This window comes from Canis lupus, chromosome 14 (assembly GCF_048164855.1).
Source record: "Canis lupus baileyi chromosome 14, mCanLup2.hap1, whole genome shotgun sequence".
Taxonomy (NCBI): domain Eukaryota; kingdom Metazoa; phylum Chordata; class Mammalia; order Carnivora; family Canidae; genus Canis; species Canis lupus.
The window spans coordinates 49,674,952-49,696,368 of NC_132851.1; the positions used below are offsets into that span (position 1 = coordinate 49,674,952).

The 21,417-nt window shown below is 40.0% G+C and overlaps 2 long non-coding RNA genes across 3 annotated transcripts in view; one reads left to right on the forward strand and one right to left on the reverse strand.

The window, feature by feature from the left end:
- LOC140604092 (uncharacterized) overlaps window positions 1–21,417 on the reverse strand; it is a 129,842-nt gene that overhangs the window by 47,371 nt on the left and 61,054 nt on the right. The gene's annotated exons all lie outside the window — the stretch shown is intronic.
- LOC140603479 (uncharacterized) lies at window positions 16,056–20,756 on the forward strand. The gene is made up of 2 exons (XR_012006457.1): window positions 16,056–16,517; window positions 20,717–20,756. It is a non-coding gene; the product is annotated as an uncharacterized lncRNA (long non-coding RNA).

Sequence of the window (21,417 nt, forward strand, 5' to 3'; positions counted from 1 at the left end):
AATCAAGGATCTGTACTTTGAGGTCGTTATTTGTGGAATGAGAAGAAGAAGAATTCAAGTCATGTATCAAGTGTCGTTGTTAATTCATCTAAATGCAGGTTCTGATTGCTGCCAGGCCAAACCCACTGATCATATGACTTAACATAGGTTCAAATGTGTTCTTCCTTCAAACTTCTTTAGCAATGGCATCAGCAGCCCAGTCACCCAGGGGAGGACCATTAGAGCTTTTCTTGTGTTTATCCTCTCCTTTTCCCTCCCAGTTTCCTCCGTACACACATGGTTTCAGTCACTTGAGACCCTTACTCATTCTACCTCTGAAATGCCTTCCCCTCTGCCTCCCTCAATTCCCGCAGCCCTACTTTTGGCCCCCATCAACTCTCTCAATCTCTTCCCTCTGTGCTACTAAACCCGCCCCTTGACTCATGTCCAGATCCTTGAAGAGTTGACCAGAAGGCCCAAACACCTTCAACACAGTAGGCCAAATGTCCCTCGTGCTCATTTCATTCCCCTAGAAAATTTCAGTGGTTCCTTCATCAATGTTACCACATCTCTTTTATTTTAATGTAATCATTGTATAAAATTATTTTCTTGAGATATAACTTACATAAACTAAGGACACAAATCTTAAGTATTGATTAACTTTTACATATGAGTACACCTGTAACAACCACCACATCAACATATCAAATAACTCGGGTAGCTCAGCAAACTTTCACATGCCTCCTCCTCCTCTCAGTCACTACTTTACCATCTAAAGGTCACTACCATTCTAACTTCTGCCACAATAGACTCATTTATCTGTTTCTAAGCTCTATATAAATGAAATCATACAGCGTATATGTTTTTGTGTGTGTTCTACTTTTATGAATATACCACAACTGATTTATCTACTCTGTGAATAAATACATTTGGGCTGCTTCCATTTGGGAGCTATTATGAATAAAGCTGCCGTGAGCATTCTTGGACCTACCTTCTCTTGTGGACATATGGACTTATTTCTGTTTGGTATATACCCAGATGCGGAATTGCTGGGTCACACTGTCTGTGTGAGTGTGTGTGTGTTTACTTAAACATGTACTTCTAAACGGCTTTCCAAGGTAGTTGTCTTTATCACTTTCTAGATCTCTGATTTATTCCAACAGTTGTGCTATTTTAGTATTAGTTATTCATATGTCTATTCTCTGACTGCTTTTGAGCTCTTTGAACACAGATCCCTATGTTGCCCTACCCCATATACCCAATATACAGATAATGCTTACAATTAAATATTTATATTACATACAAGTAACCAATGAAATGCATTCATAGAGCATGGCAGGGTAGAAGAGCTTAGGAATCTCACACCTACCTCTCTCTGGACCCAGCCCAGAGGTGACACATGCCTATCCTAGCCCTGTCAACACCTCAGTCACCCAAGAAGAGGTGGAATAGTCAAATCAGTTCCCAATACTTCTTGAGCCACTGAGTGCCCAAAAGCTCAGTTGCATCCATCTGCCTGGTATTACCGGGTTTTAAACTTGCTGGTATGTATTCAGTCCCTCATTAAGCTGCTGGAAACTTTAATAGGCTAGAAAACCTCCCAAATTCAACTCTTATTTTCCCTGTGACTTTGTGCATGCTCGTTATGAAATGTGCTAAGGAAAGTGTGCTCATTAACTATCCAACCTGCCTTCTAACGTGGAATCAATTAGTGCCGAAGCCTTCCACCTCAAGCCGGAGATAGAAAATACCTCCCAGAGAAACACCCCAAAAGATGCATGTCCCTTGATCTGTTTGCGCAGATGGAGGGTATTAGTTACACAAACACGTGGAGAGGAGATAGGATTACGGGGGGAAGTCCTCCAAAGTCCTCCAGCTCTCCCTGAAAGTGCATTTCTTGTCCTTCCTGTTTTTGCTTCTGAGGCTTAAATTTTTCACCGCTCTTATATTTCGGTGAGTGTCATGGCACGAACCATTCTGTGCTCCCTTTTGCAGAGACTGTTTTCTGCTTTTGGATGTTGCTTTTAATAAAACCTTGGCTCTAGACAGCTTCAGCAACCACATCCAAAAGAAGCCCTCCACGGCCTTGAAACCATAGCCCTCCCACAACCAGAAGTGAAAGGAAGCCCCTGGAGATAAAATTTTGTAAAACTATGCAAAATGGAAAATATATATTGCTATTATTTTCTTTTATTCCAGGTGGTCAAGTTAAAATGTCCTTTTGATTTTAAGTTGGGTTGGTTTTTTTTTTTTTCTTTCAGGCAAGAGAAGCTTGCATGTCTGATCTACTTGCCATTGCTACCCTATTCAATAGGAGAGGTTGGATGGGGGAAAGTTGATCTGGCAATAGGCAGCCACTCTGTGAAACAGAGGCACCTCATTTTTCCCATCTTAAGAGATGCCTCTAAAATAAGCCCAACAAATAAGTATTTCTGAACACCCTCTGGCTTTTCACCAGCCTGTAGCTCCCACCTCCCACTCTCATAATCACGGTTAATAAAATGACTGCTGTTGAAATTCATTGAAACCTGGCAAACATTGTCATTCATCCTGGGCCAGGGGTGAAGTTACCATTGGCCAAGCAGGATGAACAGTGTAATAATCTGGCTTCTGCTTTAGGAAAACCTCAGGCAGTTTAAATAGTTATTTGTCCTGTGACATTTTCATAGGTTTTACAAATGTCCCACCCGATCTCCCCCTGCCAAGTCACTATGCCACTCACGCCTCAGGATTCCCAATAGAGATGGCACATAATCTCCAACTCAAGTACATCTTTGTACTTAAATATCAAAAAGCAAAAAGTGGTAGCAAAGGAAATATAGATATTTTAACATTGCAGAATGCATTAATTATCATTTAAAACAAAATACATAGGGCCACCTAGGTGGCTCAGTGGTTGAGCTCTTGCCTTCGGCTCAGGTCATGATCCTGGGGTCCTGGGACCGAGTCCCACATCGAGTTCCCCCCAGGGAGCCTGCTTCTCCCTCTGCCAATGTCTCTGCCTCCCTCTCTGTGTCTCTCATGAATAAATAAATAAAATCTTTAAAGAAAAAATAAATAAGTGAAACAAAATATGTAATTTAGTTATGTGAATATTTCCCACAACTTTTAGCCCAAAGAATCTCCCCTTCTTTTATCTCTTTTACCTTAGGTCTCACTTCCTTTCACTTCTTTCTTTAGTACCTGCTTCTATCTTTTCCTTTCCCTCTTTCCCCCTAACACACACCCACACACTTTCCTGCTTTGGCGTGCCTGTCCCCACATCGCCATGACACCACATCTAACTGATGCTGTGGATCTGAACAACCTCATGATATATAATTGCTCCAACTAACCCAACACATTGGCCTTTTGTGAGTACCAAGCAAGTACCATCTTTACTATTCTTTACATGTCCCTTCCAGGCAGGCCCATGGCACAAGGGGATAGCAGAGTTTGCACTGTTGTCCCATGACTCGGCCATGGAATAATTACAGTTTGACCAGGCACCATGGTTTCAAAAATAAAGTTGATATAGAAAAGTCAAAGTAAAAATAAAAATACTAATAGTTAAGTCTAATAATGATAGTTATAATAAATTACACATAATCCTACCCCAGGAATACCAATTTCATTTTTTATATTTTTAATTTTACATAATTGAATATATTGCATGCACATGTTAATTTTACTTTTTTTTCTATTTAACATGATGCTAAACATTTTCCCATGTTTCCACATAATCTTAACATTTCATTTTACAATGACTGCCCAGTGTTTTTACCTACAATTCATCTAATCTTGTCATCACTAATGTCAACTGGATAGCCTAGCAATTCTCTTTTTTTTTTTCTAAAGATTTTATTTATTTATTTGAGAGAGAGACCATGAGCAAGAGTGGGTGGAGGGGCAGAGGGAGAGAGAGAAGCAGACTCCCCACTGAGCAGGGAGCCCTACCTGCGTCTGGATCCCAGAACCCTGGGATCATGACCTTAGCCAAAGGCAGATGCGTAACCAGCTGAACCACCGATAGCCTATCAATTCTAAGACTACACTCCTAAGTGTAGTAGATGTGATTAAAGTTATAACCACTTTAAAATAGGTCACTGCCTGGCTTCATATCGCAATGGGTTTTCATGATGTTTCTGATATTTTGAGATTGCTATGTGCCCAATGTAGCACCATCCTACCACCACCACCATCATCATCACTACCGCCATCACCATCAACCCTAATGTCTACCATCGTAAAACCCTCAATAAGCTTTTAATGTGTGCAGAATACAAAGCATGTAAAGCACATGTTCTTTATTCTTGCGCATACCAGAGCTAGCCTGAAAACAGCTTCAAAACGAAAAGGCAATAGATATCCAAGAAACGTCACTCAAAAACTCATATTGTTATCAGGAAATTATAGGCAAAAAGTAAAAACTACTACCTGGAATACAAAGATAACTGAAAACAATGCATGATGGAACTCTTTTATTAATTGAGGATAATGGCTTGAGAGCCTCTTTCCACCTCACATATATAAACATAGAGGAGAAATGAAGATCTAAGTCAGCTATGTGTGCTACACTCTTCCTTTATGGTATTTTCATTCTTGATCATGTAGTCTCCTAGTTGTTATGTCAAATTAAAAATAACTATTTGCATATGTGATATTTAATTATGTGCAATGAATTTAAGAAAATAAGATTCTGACCCTTTGTTTTCCAAAATATTCTAAATACCATTAGAAAAAGGAAGTTTTGAATTCTAATCAGTGGATACTAAGCAGATTGCAAGTCTAAAATTAAGTACTGGGGATCCCTGGGTGGCGCAGCGGTTTAGCGCCTTCCTTTGGCCCAGGGCGCGATCCTGGAGACCCGGGATCGAATCCCACGTCGGGCTCCCAGTGCATGGAGCCTGCTTCTCCCTCTGCCTATGTCTCTGCCTCTCTCTCTCTCTCTCTGTGTGACTATCATAAATAAATATAAATTTAAAAAAATAAAAAATAAAATAAAATAAAATTAAGTACTGTCTCTGCCAATCTATTCAAATGAATGTGCTTGTCTCCTATAGCCTATCATGCATTTTTGAAGCTGTCCTGATTTATTTGGTAGCTAAAAGGACACATATTTTTGAAGAATGAAAAACTTTCCACTTCTTACTAATTAAGAATTTTCTTAATTTTACATATGTACATTCCCCTCTAAATATAAACTAAGACCAAACTAATAAAATGAACCTATGTCCTTAGGAAACTATATCAGCTGAAAATAAAAATAGCTTGTAGGTAGTACATAAATTGTATATAAAGTGTTTTTCTGAAACACTAGGATGTGCGTACTTATGATTAGTTTCCTCAAGAACATTAAATATCTTCATGCCCTCTTGTTTAGACCATTACATTATATGGCAATTTTTTTTTCATAGAAAATGTCATACTTTTTCATCAAAAGTAAACGTCTACATATCTGGAACCCATGGTATCCAATCAATGAGAATGTCTTCAGATTGGAGTAAACTCTCAATCATCACAAGGTTTCCCCATCGTTTCTCAACTCTGACTTAGTAGATGTCCTTGCCCCTGGTTCTAATGAAATCTTTCTATGTCAGGCCTTTCTTTGGAGCAGATTTATTTTCCTTTCATATTGGGTCAATACTTCTTTTAATTTTTCCTAATACCTTGTTTTTTCTGTGACTTTAATTTTCATCCATCCATCTAGCCAACTTCTCATTTATTTTATGTATAAATTCTCCAAGGATCATGCTTTCACTTTTTTTTTTTAAGATTTATTTTATTTATTGGGTGGGAGGGAGCTGAGCATGGAGTCTGTCACGGAACTCAATCTCACATCCCCGCCATCATGACCTAAGCCAAAACAAGCTCAACCACCTAGGCATCCCCCATGTTTTGTAAGTAATATAGTGATGTCTTTAATTTAAAACATTTATTTCCTGTGAAAAATTGAAAACATTTTCAGATACTTATTTTTATAATAATCTTTAAGCTTTAGAAGTCAAGAGAATATGATTTCTCTTATGGAAATACAGCTGAAAAATCAAAACAAAAACTAAAAGGTTCACAACCACCCATCAGAAAAAGTCTATACTCTTTCATTGAGTATTCAAGTCCTTCCATAATCTGACCCCTGATCTGCCTTTGTAATCTTACCCTCCACTCCTCAAAACTACTGCCTTCAGGGCTGATAAATTCAAACCATTATTCCAGGGTCCTCATCTGTAAAATGGATTAATAATCTTTGTTTCTAATGGTTTCTGTATAAATTAAGCATGAACATACTGGGCATAGAGGCTAGTCCATCATAAAACTTGAGAAAATAGGAGGAGGCATAGAAGTCATACAGAGTTGGGTCTAAATCTCAAGAGAATTGCTCCTCATGGCATCATTACTTTCTGAGCCTCAGTTTCCTCATCTGTAAAATAAAGATATACTGTGAGGTATGGCTTGACACAAAGCACCTAGCACAGAATCTGGTAGAGAGCAGGCTCAAAGTAGACACATGTATTGAGATAATAAATGAATGTTATTATCCTCTGCAGACAGTAAGGGAGATTGACATAGATTTCCAGAGATTCACTTTTTTTAAAAAAAGATTTATTTATTTTACAGAGAGAGAGAATCTCAAGCAGACACCACACTGAGTGTAGAACCAGACACCATGCTGAGTGTGTAACCAGACTGAGATCATGACCTGAGCCAAAATCAAGAGTCAGACGCTTAACTGACAAGACATCCAGGCACCCTCAGGGACTCACTTTAAATCACTTCTCCAAACCAGGGAACATGTGCTTTCAGAAGGCAGAGGCAAAGCAACATCATTGGACTACCTTCCAAAATTTATTCCAGAGCTCAGCTTTGTTCAGAAGAGCCAATCTGAAATCTGGCTGCCTATGAGGGCTGGCTCTGGACACAGTGAAAAAATGAAGAGTGAAGTCCCTTGGCCAAAGCGGGCCTGGCCAGTTACCTGAAACAATAATCAGACACAGATTAATCCATTTTAACCTTTGTTAGGGCAGTTCTTATCTCTCACAGACCTTCTACTCTGGGTCACCTCCCCATGAAGAATGGGAGACGACAAGGTTAATAAAGCAAAAGGCACCTCTTTGTTAACAAAACATTATGTTCATCTATCTTTAAGTTTAGAATCAGAAACAGGAGGGTTTCTGTAATAAACACAAGAGAGTCTGAAAATGGAAATTTCAATCCCTACTAGAATCCAGAGAGACAGACATTTAGGATCAAGAAGCAGAAAAAAGGACAAATAGCAAGTCCAGGAAGGTAGGAGGGGAAAAGAAAAACCATTGGGAGGGGAGGAAGGTGGAGAGAAAGAGGCCAAGTGAGGAAAAAGGGAAACAAGAAACCACCAGGGAGCCTCTGAAGAAACAATAAATTCATAAAAGAGGGACACCTGGGTGGCTCAGGGGTTGAGCATCTGCCTTTGGCCCAGGGCATGATCCCAAGTTCCAGGATCGAGTCCCACTAGGGCTCCTTGCGAGGAGCCTGTTTCTCCCTCTGCCTGTCTCTGCCTCTCTCTCTCTCTGTGTCTCTCATGAATAAATAAATAAAATCTTTTTTAAATATTCAAAAAGAAAGAGGTGAAGTAAAAAAAGAAAAAGAAAAAAAAAGAAAAAGAAAGAGGTGAAGTTCCGATGCTGAGGAATCGGAAGGGAGGGGGAAAAAATTAATGCATAGGGTATTGGGGGCCCTGAGCTGGGTCCCTGGCACACCTGTGATCATAACTCCTATATTTCAGATGAGGACCATCAACAGTGACTGAATAAACTTTACAGAATGATTAGAACAAAAATTCAGCCAAGTCTCTGACAACATAAGGAAAAAGAGGACACAGAACTAACTAATTCCCATTATTGCATTTGAGTCTCATTCCTGGTCTTTATCTCATCATTAGTATGTCAGTGAGAAGGTTTCTAATCAAGTCCAGTTGTGGGAGTAAGTACCTCTGCTCTCCCACTCACAGGTAAAGACAGAGATCATTTCTTATTCATCGCTGTCCTCTTAGAACAACGATCGTACATAATGGATATGTCACAAAAGCTAGCTGAATTTCACCGAAGAGGTGATACATCACCAAAGAATGTTCACGTCCAATTTTTCTTATAACAACGAACAAAGGCTGAAACCCTTGGATAAGGCAAATGCTCACCCTCCAATCAAGCACCCCTGAAAATATTCAACCTCCACTCCTGCCTTTGGCTTTCTGCCATGAGTTGCTGATGCCATCAGGATTATTAAAGTTAATAGAACTCCTCTTGCAAGAAATGGAGAGAGGAAAGCAACCCTACCAGAGCATTTAATTATGTAAACCCCTTATCTTATGTAGTGCTTGGTATCCTTGGTTATTTTACGGTGATACTGAGTCTCTGATTCTTCAAAATGAATTGTGTCTTGCTAAGTCTTTTTCCTTACATGTATCCCTCTGGTAGGCCTTCAAACCTAAATGTTTCACCAATACTAACAGCTTTAACATAGAATTTAGAAATGCCCTCTCTAAGTCTGTCTTTGAAAAAAAAAATTAAATTATCACCCTCATTCTTCAAGCATTTCTGGAAAGCAACCCTATTTAAACCAAAGCGAAGAATCAGTAGCTTAGGTCGATAAAATAGCCTTGAGTCACTTTTATGTTCTAGTTTAGACTGCCCTTATCTTTTGTTTGGATAAGCTTCTTACCTGGCCTCCCTGTCCACAACTTCTTCTCATCAACTCATCCTTTTCACTGCTGCCAGAAGGATGTTTGCAAAACACAGCTTTGTTCGGGTCACCCCACACACACACACACACCCACACACACCCCCTCAGAAATCCTTAATGGCTCTCTCTTGCCTATAGAATGAACATCCAGGACCTTCCAAAGTCCAACAACAGCTTACCCCTTTTATCTCAACACCTTAAATCTACCCATACAACCTTCATTCCAAGCTCAACTGACCATTTGCTGAATACGCCATGCGTTTTCGGGCCTTGCTATTGGGTTCATCCAATTTCTTCACCCTAGATGGCCCTACTTCCCATTCTTCATCTACCAAATCCAACTCATCCTTCAAGACACAAATTAAGTTTCACCCTTCTATAAAACCACCTCAGAGATTCCCGATGAAACTAATTATTCTTTTTCTGTGTTCCCACTAATAAACACTTATATTCTTTATGTTTCTGTAATGGTTGGTGTTATAATGGTATCTTTGTGGCTAGTCCAGAAGCTCTCTGAAAGCAGGTCCCATAAATTTATTATTCATATTTGTTTCTGCACAGTGGTGAGCCCAGGGTCCTGCACAAAGTAGGAGACTAATAAGTAAAGAATGAAGGAATGAAAAAAATGAATGAATGAGTAAGTACATGACATAGTATAGTCAGTGAACCATCAGCAGTTTCTTAATCAATGGAATGAGACAGCTGAAGTTTATGAATTGGAACACTTGGCTCAGTCCCTTTAGAACTAAGGGTGCAAAGAGATGCACTTAACTGAAAACATACATTTTGCTCAAAATAAGGCAAAGGTATCTCCTGGTGAAGATGATGGTTCATCCTGATGGTTGGGCCCATTAAATATTTCTCCTTTTTTGCTTCTAGCCTTGCACTGTGGTTGCCCTTGGCCCAGTTTGCTCAATGCCCAGCAGATGGGAGGTGCCCAGCCCCTGCCAGGACCCGAAGCCCAATCAGCAGTGCCTCTCAGACTAAGAGCTTCTGTGTTTAAGACTTAGGGTTTTCCACAACAGGTCAGGATCCCAGTGCTAGGTGCCAATGCAGCAGCAGCATAGCCAGGAGAAATACTGGACAGAAATGAAGGAATCAGGAAGATGACAGAAAGCATGGAAGGAAACCAGAGTGGGCAGAGGGCAGATGGTAGAGGCTAATGGAGATTCTTTTGTCAGGCCTTATGGGCTGGGGAAAGTTCCACTTGAAGTTGACTCCTGTACCTGGCTCCTAAGCACACTCCTGTGATCCCTGGTGACTCCTGACAAGCCAAGAACTCGGATCCTAGCTTAAGCCAAGTTCTCTGGTGCTAGAATCAAATGTATTTTTTTAAAGATTTTACTTATTTATTCATGAGAGACACACAGAAATAAGCAGAGACACAGGCAGAGGGAGAAGCAGGCTCCATGCACGGATCTCGATGTGGGACTCGATTCCAGGACCCCGGGATCATGCCCTGAGCCGAAGGCAGATGCTCAACCACTGAGCCATCCAGGCATCCCAGAACCAAATGTACTTAAAACCAGAGGGAAATTAAGTTCTAATTTCTAGAACTTAACTACTTACCACATACCTCTGTGATGTGAGTGAGTGTTGGTGAGCAAAAAGGGGGTTGAAAAGAAAGCTAGAGAAATGGAACACCTTTATCTCCCTTATCATGCCAACATATTGTGAATGCTTTCAGCAGTATTTATTTTAGCAATCTTAAAACTGGTGTGACATAAGAGAGGATTTCCAACAAGACAATGCCAAGTGAAATCATGACCATATTAAGATGTGTATAGGCAGGGCATTCTTATTATCCCTATGGCACCATGGATAAAAAGCTTAGCCCCTCTCCCAGTTAACCAATCTGAGTGTAAAAGGGGAAGGGTAACTTTTGTTCTAGATTGCAGAATTTTGACTATATGTATGTAATTGAATTAACAAGAAATGAACACCTTATTGAACAGCTTCATGGCTCCCTGATTATGAAGGAGTGACCATTTCTGCTTCTTCAAAACAGGCCTGGAAAATAGATTCTCATGAGGCAGCAGAGAGGAAGACGAGTAACAGAACTAATGATCAAAGTATCTGGCTGCCTGTTTGGGGAAGCTCTCCAGGTTGTGTTTACCGACCCCCTGCCTCTCTTCCTCCTAAACACAGAAGAAAAACAAAGTGGGATCCTGAAGTACATTTCAGAAGCCCCCACGCAAAATTCAGGATTAAAATCAGGGACATTAGAGCTATAGAAACAATTGAGTTACTAGGTTAAGATAGATGCTGACATAGAAGCGCAGGAAATGCCAGGGACCAGACCCACAATGTAAGGGGGAGAAAAACATAAGCCTCTTAAATGTTTTGACTGATTTTCCTCCAGAACCTTTCAGAGCTATAGTTATATCTTTAGATGAGTGTTCTCCCTCTAATTAAGGAAGACAAGTCATGTATAAAAATAACCATAGGAGGCAATAGGGGGAGGCTAGTTCTCTAAGATTTATGTGTACTATGTGTTTGATGCAAGAAGAGGGAGAGACCTTCCTGGCTAAGGGAGTGGAGATGACCTCATGGGGGGGAGAAGGAGGGCAAAAGGACTATGTCTTCAAGGATGTCGACAAGCAGAGATGAGAGTGAAGAGCATTCAAGGAGAAGAGAGCAATGTGAATAAAGACACAGAGGGAGTTCGGCTTGATTGAGGGGTAAGATTCAGAGTAAGGCAACAGTGGAATGGAAGGGTGAGCTGGGACCAAGTCGTGAAGGCCTTGAATGCAAAGCTGAATCTGTACTCAGTAAACACTCTGGGGTCATTGAAGGTTTATGGGCAGTAATGTGATCCAAGCTCTGATTTTTTTTTGATTGCTCAACTGTTTATTTCCCAGGTGAGAAGGCAGGGGATAGATGTGACCAGGCAAGAGAGCGAGAAAGAAAAGCCACTTGGGAAACTATTGCAATAATCTGGTGAAAGGGAATGATGATTTGAAACAGTGGAACAGAAACATCTGATGATGCCACTACTGACAATGATGGTCTGCAATAAGCAAAGAAGCCTTAAGTGGTGATTAAATCAAGCAGAACTGTCAGAATGAGCATCTGAAATAAATATGACAGTGAGACTTAAAATGTTTTTGCAGTTCATGGCACTAAAAGGCCAAGTCCACAGTGATTGGTCTTCTGAAAGGTTGACATGGCTATTAATGGAAAGGCCAAGTACCCACTGCTGTCAGGAAAACAGTTGTTCTGGAAGCCACAGGCCTGGAGCAGCATCTTCAAATATAAAATATGATAAATATATTAAGAAACAGATCATGACATAAAGAACTGTTCTAAAATTCATGGAAGGAGAAATATCAATGGGCTATAATATTTTTTAAAAAACTGAAACCTCACTAACTACAAAGAAAAAAAACAGATAGATAATATTTCTTACCTATCAGTTTTTCAAAGATTGTTAAAACCTTTTAATACTCAGGTTCAGGAGAGTGCAGAAATCATTTGGTAATAAGTAAAAAGAGTCTTAAACTTGCTCATGCTCTTTGGCTCAATAATTCCATTTCTAAAAATGGTGCTAAGGAACTGATTGTTGATATTTGTGAATATTGAGTTTATTACTGAAAATTGGAAATAACCCAAAAGTCCATAATTAGGGATGTCTTAAGTAAGTTTAGTTGCATCCATAAAGCAAAATACTATGTAGCCATTTAAAAGTATACTGTAAAACATGATGTAGTAACTTGGAAATTGGCTCATTATATATTAACTGGAAGAACCATATATGAGCAAAACAATATATGAAATATAATGCCTTATTTTAAAGATTTTATTTATTTGTTTATTTATTTTGGAGAGAGAGGGTGAGTGCAAGCAGGGGGTGGGGCAGAGAGAGAGAGACAAGCAGACTCCTCCTTGAGCACGGAGCCTGACTCGGGGCTCGATCCCACCACCCTGAGATCGTGACCTGAGCTGAAATCAAGAATCTGATGCTGAACCAACTGAGTCACCCAGGGGCCCCAAAATACAACACCATTCTTGAAAAATATATGATATAGGATTGAAAAACTATACTATATGCTACAGTTAACGATGCTTATCTCTGAAGGGTAAGGTAATCTTTTTTGTAGTTTTTTAATCTTTTTTGTAAAGTTTATATTTTTAAAATCTTTTTTTGTAAAATATCTATAACTTTTTAAACCTTTTTTGTAAAATTACTATAACAAACATCTACTACCATAATAAGAAAAACATATTTTTAAAACAGAGCTGGTTAATGAGCCTCGGCACTATAATTATTGTCACAAATATTTATTGAGCACCTACTATGGGCCAGTAGATCTAGGTGATAGGAAAGTGGGCAACATCCCTGTTCTCATGAGATTTGTGATCTAGAGGATTTCATTTTTATTCCTCATTTAAAGCGGGGAAGGTAAGTACCTTTGTAGCAAGACTCCTTCGGTTGCAACTAACAACTTACAGTTCAAATTGGCTTTGGCAGAAAAGAAAATCCAGCAGGTCACAAAACTGAAGCTCATGTATAATTATATTATTTGGAATCTTCAGAACTTGATATCTCATGAAATTGCAGCCTACTTTTCTTTGTGATTGCTCATTATTAGCCAGGCTTTCCTGATAGTGTAAAGATGGCTGTCAACAAATCCAGACTTATATCCAAAGTGCTCAACAACACAATGCAGAAATACAGATACTGTCTTTCCAATAGTTCAAAAGAAAAAAAAAAGGAAACAAAGAATAAAGTTCAATTGGTTTTGACAAGACTATGAGCCCATCCCTGAACTACTCACCACCACGGACTGAGGAATCTAATGCCATAAGGGGCCATTCCTAGGTCACATGGCCTCTGCTGAACAGAAACTAAGACATTTCCTCCAAGCAAAATCACAAGGCTGCTACCAAAAGAACAAGAAATGGAGGCTGAGGCAGTAAAACAACAGAGATGTCCACTATAGACTTATGGCAGAAGCACAGAAGCCTGATGGATAAGTTGGAGTCCTGTCTTCAAAGTATGAAACCTAATCCCCCCAAAAACAAGCTTCATTTGACACTGTATTTAATAATGTACACAGAGAATGTGAACATCACCAGGAAAATTTACTTTTAGACTCACATCAATCTAATTGTAGATATATTTTGAAGACATACTTACTTATATGTATGTTTTGCCACATACATATATGATCTCATACATATTATGGGTGAACAGAGAATCAATGATGTTAGAAATCGGCTTATTTGGCAGCCAATGTGAGGGCATCCAACGTCTTGCCACTACACAGCAGCTAGGCCAGGAACTCTGACTTACCTCTTCCCTTCCAGCATTTCTGCTGCAACTTGAGGACTCTATCCCATATAACTCCAGCCAACAATAATTTTTCAGACTTTTAAGATTACACTGCGAATGAAGTACACTTGAAACTTTAATAGATCAGCTCATAAACACCTCATTTTTGCTCTGGCTAAAGATTAAACAGTCTCTATCCATAGGAATAGCTGGCTAATTAGCAACATACGTCCCCCATTTATCCCTAAGGCTCACTTCAAGTAAGTGCTTCCTTTATTAATTATTTTCCATAAGTATTTTAGCATTTCAAAGCTCACACTTAATACTAAGAAATCAGGCTTGCCAAATATATTCAGAGTAGAACATCTGTCATTTTATAAGTAGTTCTACCTTCTGCTCACCTGTCTCTCCATAACTGGGAATGAGATTCATGTTCGGTTCTAGGGCTTGGGTACATATGGAGGGTGCTGAGTTTGGGGGGAAAAGATCGAGGTCTAGTAATTTGGATTCAGGTGCAAGATTAGAACTGGTCCAATAGTAAGTCTGACTTGATGCTGAGTGAATGAGTATAAGTCACTGCCTTTAATAACTTCCTTTCCACCTGTGCACTTGGTCAAAGACCCTATAAGCAGCTGTGTCTACGATTCCACAGCTCAGGGACTTCCTTCAGGTTCCACCTCCCATTCTTTACTTTGAACCCCATTGTTTTGGTCTGGTTTCCCTGGTTCCTTCCTGTTTCCTTGAATCTGGATTTCCCCTCTTTGCCTATTCCCTTTAGGTTGATAACTGGGTTGCCTGGCTTGCTTCACTCCACTTTGGACCTGCAAAAATAAGCTCTACAGCCTGTGGCCAGTCCTTTCTACCCTTCCCCATACCAAGCCAGAATCATTCCAGCTAGGCTGGGAGTCTTTGTCCAGTGGCCTGACCCTTGCTTGTCTGAGAAGAGAGACTGGAAACTGAATTCTCTTGAATAGAGCTTCTGGAGTCCATTTAGTCTAAGGTAAAGATTAAATATAGGATGGGTCAGGAACTCAGTGACATATACTAATTGAGCACTTCTTATAAGCCAGGTACTACTCTAGATGCTGGAGATATATCAGGGAACAAAACAAAGTCTCTGATTTCATGGAGTTTGTAATAGAGGGTGGAAAGGACAGAAATATAAGCAACTAGACAAAATAATTATAACTACAAGTCAAGTTAGGCTTGTGCTATAACGAAAATAAAGCAGGGTGGTATAGACAGATTCTAGGGTAGTCAGGGAAGACCTCTTGAGGAGAGATATGGGTGACAAGGAAAGATATGATATGAGGAGACATGTGAGCGACAAGACCTCTTGAGGAGAGATATGAGAAACTGGCATCAGGAAGATTTGAGGAAAAGGGTTTTGAAGGAGAGAAAGAAACAGATATAAAGTCCCTGGGGCAGGAATGAGCTTGGCATCTTCCAGAGATGGAAAAAAGACCAGCGGGGCTGGAGTCCAGACACAAAGCTATAATCAACAAATAAATGATTTGCTTTAAACATGAAAGGGGGCTCAAAAAGTCAGCTTAAGAATGTGCCAATTTTTCTTCACAATTCACCCAGGATTGCAACATAAATGTGATGCATACTTGTATATGTTTGTGTGGGCACAAATCTTATTGGCAGCTCTAGTAAATAAATGTAGGACCAGTTGGGGTCTCCTTGACGCCTATCACAACTGTGAACACAGCCTCTGATAACACTGTTTTGTCACTTTTCACTCCCACCAGCAATGAAGACAGATAAATGGCTTCCTGACAAATGGCCCCACTCTCCAAGGCCCAGGGCTCTGAAGGAAGGAGACTTGCAGGAGACATGAGCCTTGGAACATTTCTCAGGGTGGACTCTTTGAAGGGTTCATGGCCATGAGCCCTCTGAGTCTGCGCCAGAAGGAGCCACTGCATTATTTCTTCTGAAAAATTAGATTTTGCTTGCAGCTCATTAAAATTTCAAAAGGCTTATGGAATGGATTCCAGACTAACTATGTACTGTTGTGATTTGCAACAGAAAATACCTGCTCATAGAAATAATAGGGATCTAAAATGAAAAATACTTTATGTTTTGCCTATGTCTAGCCACAGGGCCCTAGAGAAGGTAAAAATACATCATTTCTGGGGGGTGGATTTCCACCTAAGTCATATGCTTCCGAGGGAAAACAGCTGTAGAGGATTGAATAATGTCCCCCCAAAATTTGTGTGCATCCAGAACTTTAGAATGTGACCCTATTTGGAAATAGAGTCTTTGCCGATATAATTACTCAAGATGAGGTCATACTGGATCAGGATGGGTTCTCAATCCAATGACTGGTGTCTTTATAAGAGAAAAGAGAAGAGATTCAGACACAGACACAGATGCACAGGGAAGGAAGCCACGTGAAGATGGAAGAAAGGATCAGAATGATGTAGCTACAAAGCAAGGAAAGTGAAGGACTGTTGGGAATCATCGGAATCTAGAAGAAGCAAGAAAAGATTCTTTCCTAGAGCCTTCAGAGGGACTGCAGTCCTGCCAACACCTTGATTTCACACTTCTAGCCTCCAGAACTGTAAGTGAATAAATTTCTATGATTTCAAGCCACCCAGTTTGTAGTGATTTGTTACTGTGCTGCCAGGAAGCTGAAACAACAGCCATGGGTGCCTTTGCTCTGGCACCAGGAGAGAGAAAATCTCCCAGGTGATGAGAATCAACTGTACCTACATCAGCAAAGAAGAAAACTGAGTGGTTATTTGAGCAGTTATTTGAGGAATTTGTTCAATGACAGCCTGGGGATAGGGACTTGGGTTATATGGGGTTAAAGTTGGGGCTTTGCAATCAGAATGTCCGTGTTGGGTCTTCACTCTGTCATTGACCTTGTACAGGTTACTAACCTCTAAGCCTCAGCTTTTCCTAGATAGAATGGGGACTTGCCTCTCAAAGCAACTGAGATTCAGGAGGAAAAACCTCTGTGAAGAGCTTAGCAAGTGCCTCTCCCATAGTAAGCCCCCAGTGAACGGTGGTTATATTATTACGCCTCCTCCGTTTTCAGAAATGCTTCCTACCTCTGGAGGAAGGAATGAGTGGTTATATTCAAATGTGCTTTCTATCGTCAGCTACCATTCAGCACGATTAGTCTATAAACCAAAAGCAATTCTGAATGAGACAGCCTTGTTCAGCAGCAAGTTCAGCCCCCAAAAAACATATTTTTAAACAATTTCTTGCCAGTCCCAAGATATAAATTCCCCCCCGCAAAAAAAATGTGTTTTAAGGACCATGGTATCTTCAACAACAATATTTATTGGGAGTTCATCCTATGCCAGGCACTTCCCAAATGTTTTTCAGTCAGACCTACAACTCTGCAAACTAGGCTCTATAATCCTGTCTTACCGATGAGGAAGCTGAAGCTCAGAGAAGCTTCTGACTGAGGATTCCAGACTGCAAATGAAAGTTGAGCATGACAACAGTGTTGGGGAAAGGAATGAGGGAGGCAAGGATGTTGTCACAGATACTTTCTAGAAGGTAGAAGAAAAGTGACTGGAGGGCTGGGACCAGGCATCAGGAGGCCTGCCCTAGGTCTAGTCTGGGCTGCACCATCACCCGGCTGAGTGAAGTGCTGTTTCTCTCTGGGCCTCAGTATCCTTCTGTGAAGTGAGGAATGTGGTCTAGGTGATCTCTAACAGTGTTTTCAGCTATTAATCAAAATTAAAACAATTTTAATTCAAACGTATAAAGTCAAAATGTTATGATACGCAGCGTCATGAATTTTAGTGAATCTTTGTCAGCAATGTGAGGTGGAAAGAGCTCTGAAGATGCTGAGGTTGAAAATTTCCAAACAAATTCATAATATTGACAATACGGCATTGTAATTTTGGTTTTGATTATGCTGATCCAACTCCTTTATTTCTATAGTTAGCACGTATCAAAACAAAAGCGGGGGCATTTTTCACTAAAATCATATTTTTTTTCTTTTTATGTAGGAAAGTCTGAGTAATAGCAAAATAAAAATAATAATGTTTCATATTTAAATAGTATCTTTGATCTGAAGTCTTCCTGTGTAGTATTTTTATAAGACATGCGTGTTATTATTTTTGTTTTGGTAGGTCACATTAAAGTGCTAGGATGTCTAGACCCCTGGTATTACAAGAGCTCTTCAAAGTAAAACAATGGCATCTCATAATAAACTCAGCCTTTTGCTTCAATTGTACCTTACATCCAGGAAGTGCTGCAACTTTTAGTTTTAAAAATTGCCATTTCATCACTCTCTAGGTAGAATAAATTTTAATGGTAGTTTTAAAAATTGCCATTTCATCACTCTCTAGGTAGAAGAAATTTTAATGGTAGTTTTAAAAATTGCCATTGCCATGCACGCTCTAGGTAGAAAACTAGAAACAAGAAAGATTCTAGAGAATTCAGATACATGTGACATTTATCAGTAATGGTAGCAAGCATTTATTAGGTGTCTACACTGTCCCAGGCATCATTCTAAGCACCTTACAAGTGTTAACTCATTTAAACCTCACAACCCTAGGAGGTTCATGTGACATCTTCTTTTACAGATAAGGATACTGAGGCACAGAGAAGGGAGTAACAGGGCTGAAGGGCTGGCTGCTAGTCACTCACAAAACTGGGACTCAGCTCCGGCATCTGGCTCCAGAGCCCATAGTCATCGCCTCCTTCCACCCTCTTGGAAGGATACTGAGGCTCATGGAAGTTTAGTGACTTGAACACCTGCCCCTATCATATACTCACTACCCTATGGTGACAATCCATCAGCTTGTCTCTCTGAGAGGAACGAAATAGCTCTCTATCAATATCGTTGACTGGTTCCATGAACTTGCATCGTTCTTCATCTTTAGTGAGTCCCAAGCTGAAGACTCCACTAGACCACATTAACCTCCTGCATCCTGTAGTAAACGCTTCAGCTGTCAGATACTTGATCCACATGTCTTATTAAAATATACAGCAAAAAAAAAAAGAGCAAAGTTCATGCTAGTCTTTATTTCTGAGAACACTGACTTTCACATCAAATATTTCATCTCTTTCCACTATATAATCCAATCACTTCCAAAACCCTATGATTACTTTCATTGTATATTCATGCATTGCAAGAAATTTAAAAAAAAAAAAAACTACCTGAGGAAACCTTCACTATTGGGTCAGATCCACTCTGAAACGTTTATTGCTGTTTTTTATTCCTTGGAATTACTCTAGGCCACAGTGGTTAAAATTGCTATCATCTGTGAAACATTTTAAATCCCTCGACTCAGAAGCACACTGGTCAAACTTGATTTTTAGTGAGTTATTTTACCAGACATTACCGTCCTCCTACAATGTCAACTCTCACTCAGGGGAAACAGACTTCTACTCTCCCCCCCAGGGGAAGGTAGAGCGACCTTTGAAGCTGATAAAACTGCAACTAAGGAGCAATGATAATGACTGTTCCAGAATCACTCTTCATAAAACTTGTACACACAGAGTTTAGCAGGAAAGCAAGCTTCTGGATTATTTAACTTTATAAAATTTATTTATAAAGTCAGAAGTGTTCCAGAATCACTCTTCATAAAACTTGTACACACAGAGTTTAGCAGGAAAGCAAGCTTCTGGATTATTTAACTTTATAAAATTTATTTGATCTTTTCTTTCTTTATTCCATGTCTTGCTCTACAACAGACCATAGCTCATATTTTTTTTAAGGTATGCTGCTTAACAATTTTTATCTTCCAAAGCGACAGATTCATTCTATAGCTAGCTAAAGGCAATGTTTTCCTCATATTCCTGGCTTCTCTCCATTTTTTGTATCAGGTAAGACCTTAGATCCAAAATAACATAAATGTTCCTTCCAACAAAACCCCTCTCCTACTACCTCTAGCCAATTTCCTAGGAACCTCTTTAAAGGAGTCCAGAAATCAAATTCAGAACTATCTCACATCACCACACATACACACACACATACACACACACCACACAAAACAAAACAAAAAAAAAAGAGGGTTATTTAGTGTATGGAAATTGGCTTTATCTTTCATGCATTTGCTTCTTTTATTTAAGGAATCCTTACGGCCTACCATCTCCCCATCTGCCAAAAAGGGCTGACATCAGTTTGAAGCAATCAAAGTTATCAAGGGATGTGAGGGAAGGAGGGCATGACAGTGGTGGGGGTGGGGGTGACACACAGATTCGCAGAGCCGGGCCATGTCATAAGCATTCTTTCCAGAGGAAACCAGGCCAAAAGGCTGATAAACCCCAATCTCTTTTCACAGCTTGCCTTTGGAGCCCCTTAATGCAACTCCCTCATTTGTTCATCAGCACTTTATGAGAAAATAAACAAAAACATGGTCTGTTTCCTCATTGTCAGCACATCAGAACACTTCCTGCTCAGAAAGGCCACTATCCCACTCTAAGAGTCAGGGGTCCTCTCTCTATTTTGCCTCAACTTTTTAAGTTCATTTGCTAAGCTGAATTCCAAGGCCCTAATCAAATCTGAAAGTCCACCCACCCACCCAAACTCTGGATGGGTTAGATGTCCTAGACTCCAATTCTCTGCAGAGCAGGAGGCTCCTCTAGAAAGACCAGGAGTGAGTTACACTGAAGCCATGGGGGTCACTTCCTTTTTCTCCATTCTTATGTTACTTTAAAAAAATGTTTTCAAGAGGCCGAGGAAAAGGAGAAACACTTAAAATAATCAGCTATTCACCAAATTGCCAGTTTTATAAGGTAACACAAATTTGCTAATTGTTGTAACATTTTCAAATCAATAAATCTTTCCAGATTTTTCACTAAACCCAACTGGAAGAAAAAGGAGAAGGAAGAGGAAAAAAAGGAGGAGGAGGAGGAGGAGGAGGAGGAGGAGGAGGAGGAGAAAGAGAAGAAGAAGAAGAAGAAGAAAGAAGAAGAAGAAGAAGAAGAAGAAGAAGAAGAAGAAGAAGAAGAAGAAGAAGGAGGAGGAGGAGGAGGAGGAGGAGGAGGAGAAAAGAAGAAGAAAGGAAGAAGAAGAAGAAGAAGAAGAAGAAGAAGAAGAAGAAGAAGAAGAAGAAAAAGAAGAAGGAGGAGGAGAAGGAGAAGAAGGAGGAGGAGAAAAGAAGAAGAAGAAAGGAAGAAGAAGAAGAAGAAGAAGAAGAAGAAGAAGAAGAAGAAGAAGAAAAAGAGTAGTAGGAGGAGGAGGGGAGGGGGAGGAGGGGAAGGAGGAGGAGGGGAAGAGGAGGAGGAGGAGGAGAAGAAGAAGGGAAGAGGGGAAGAGGAGGGGGAGGAAGAGGAAGAAAAGGAAGGAAGGAATAGTCATAGCAAATGTAAGAGGTGGAGGAGAAGGAGGAGGAGGGGGAGGAGGAAGGAATAGTCATAGGAAATGTAAGAGCTGGAGGGTCATGACTCCTATGTTTAAATTGCCAACTGGCTCACCAGTGCCCCATGATAAACCAAGCATTGCTATCTCCCTTCTTGAGAAGATGTGAATGTTGAAGAGGGACCCAGTA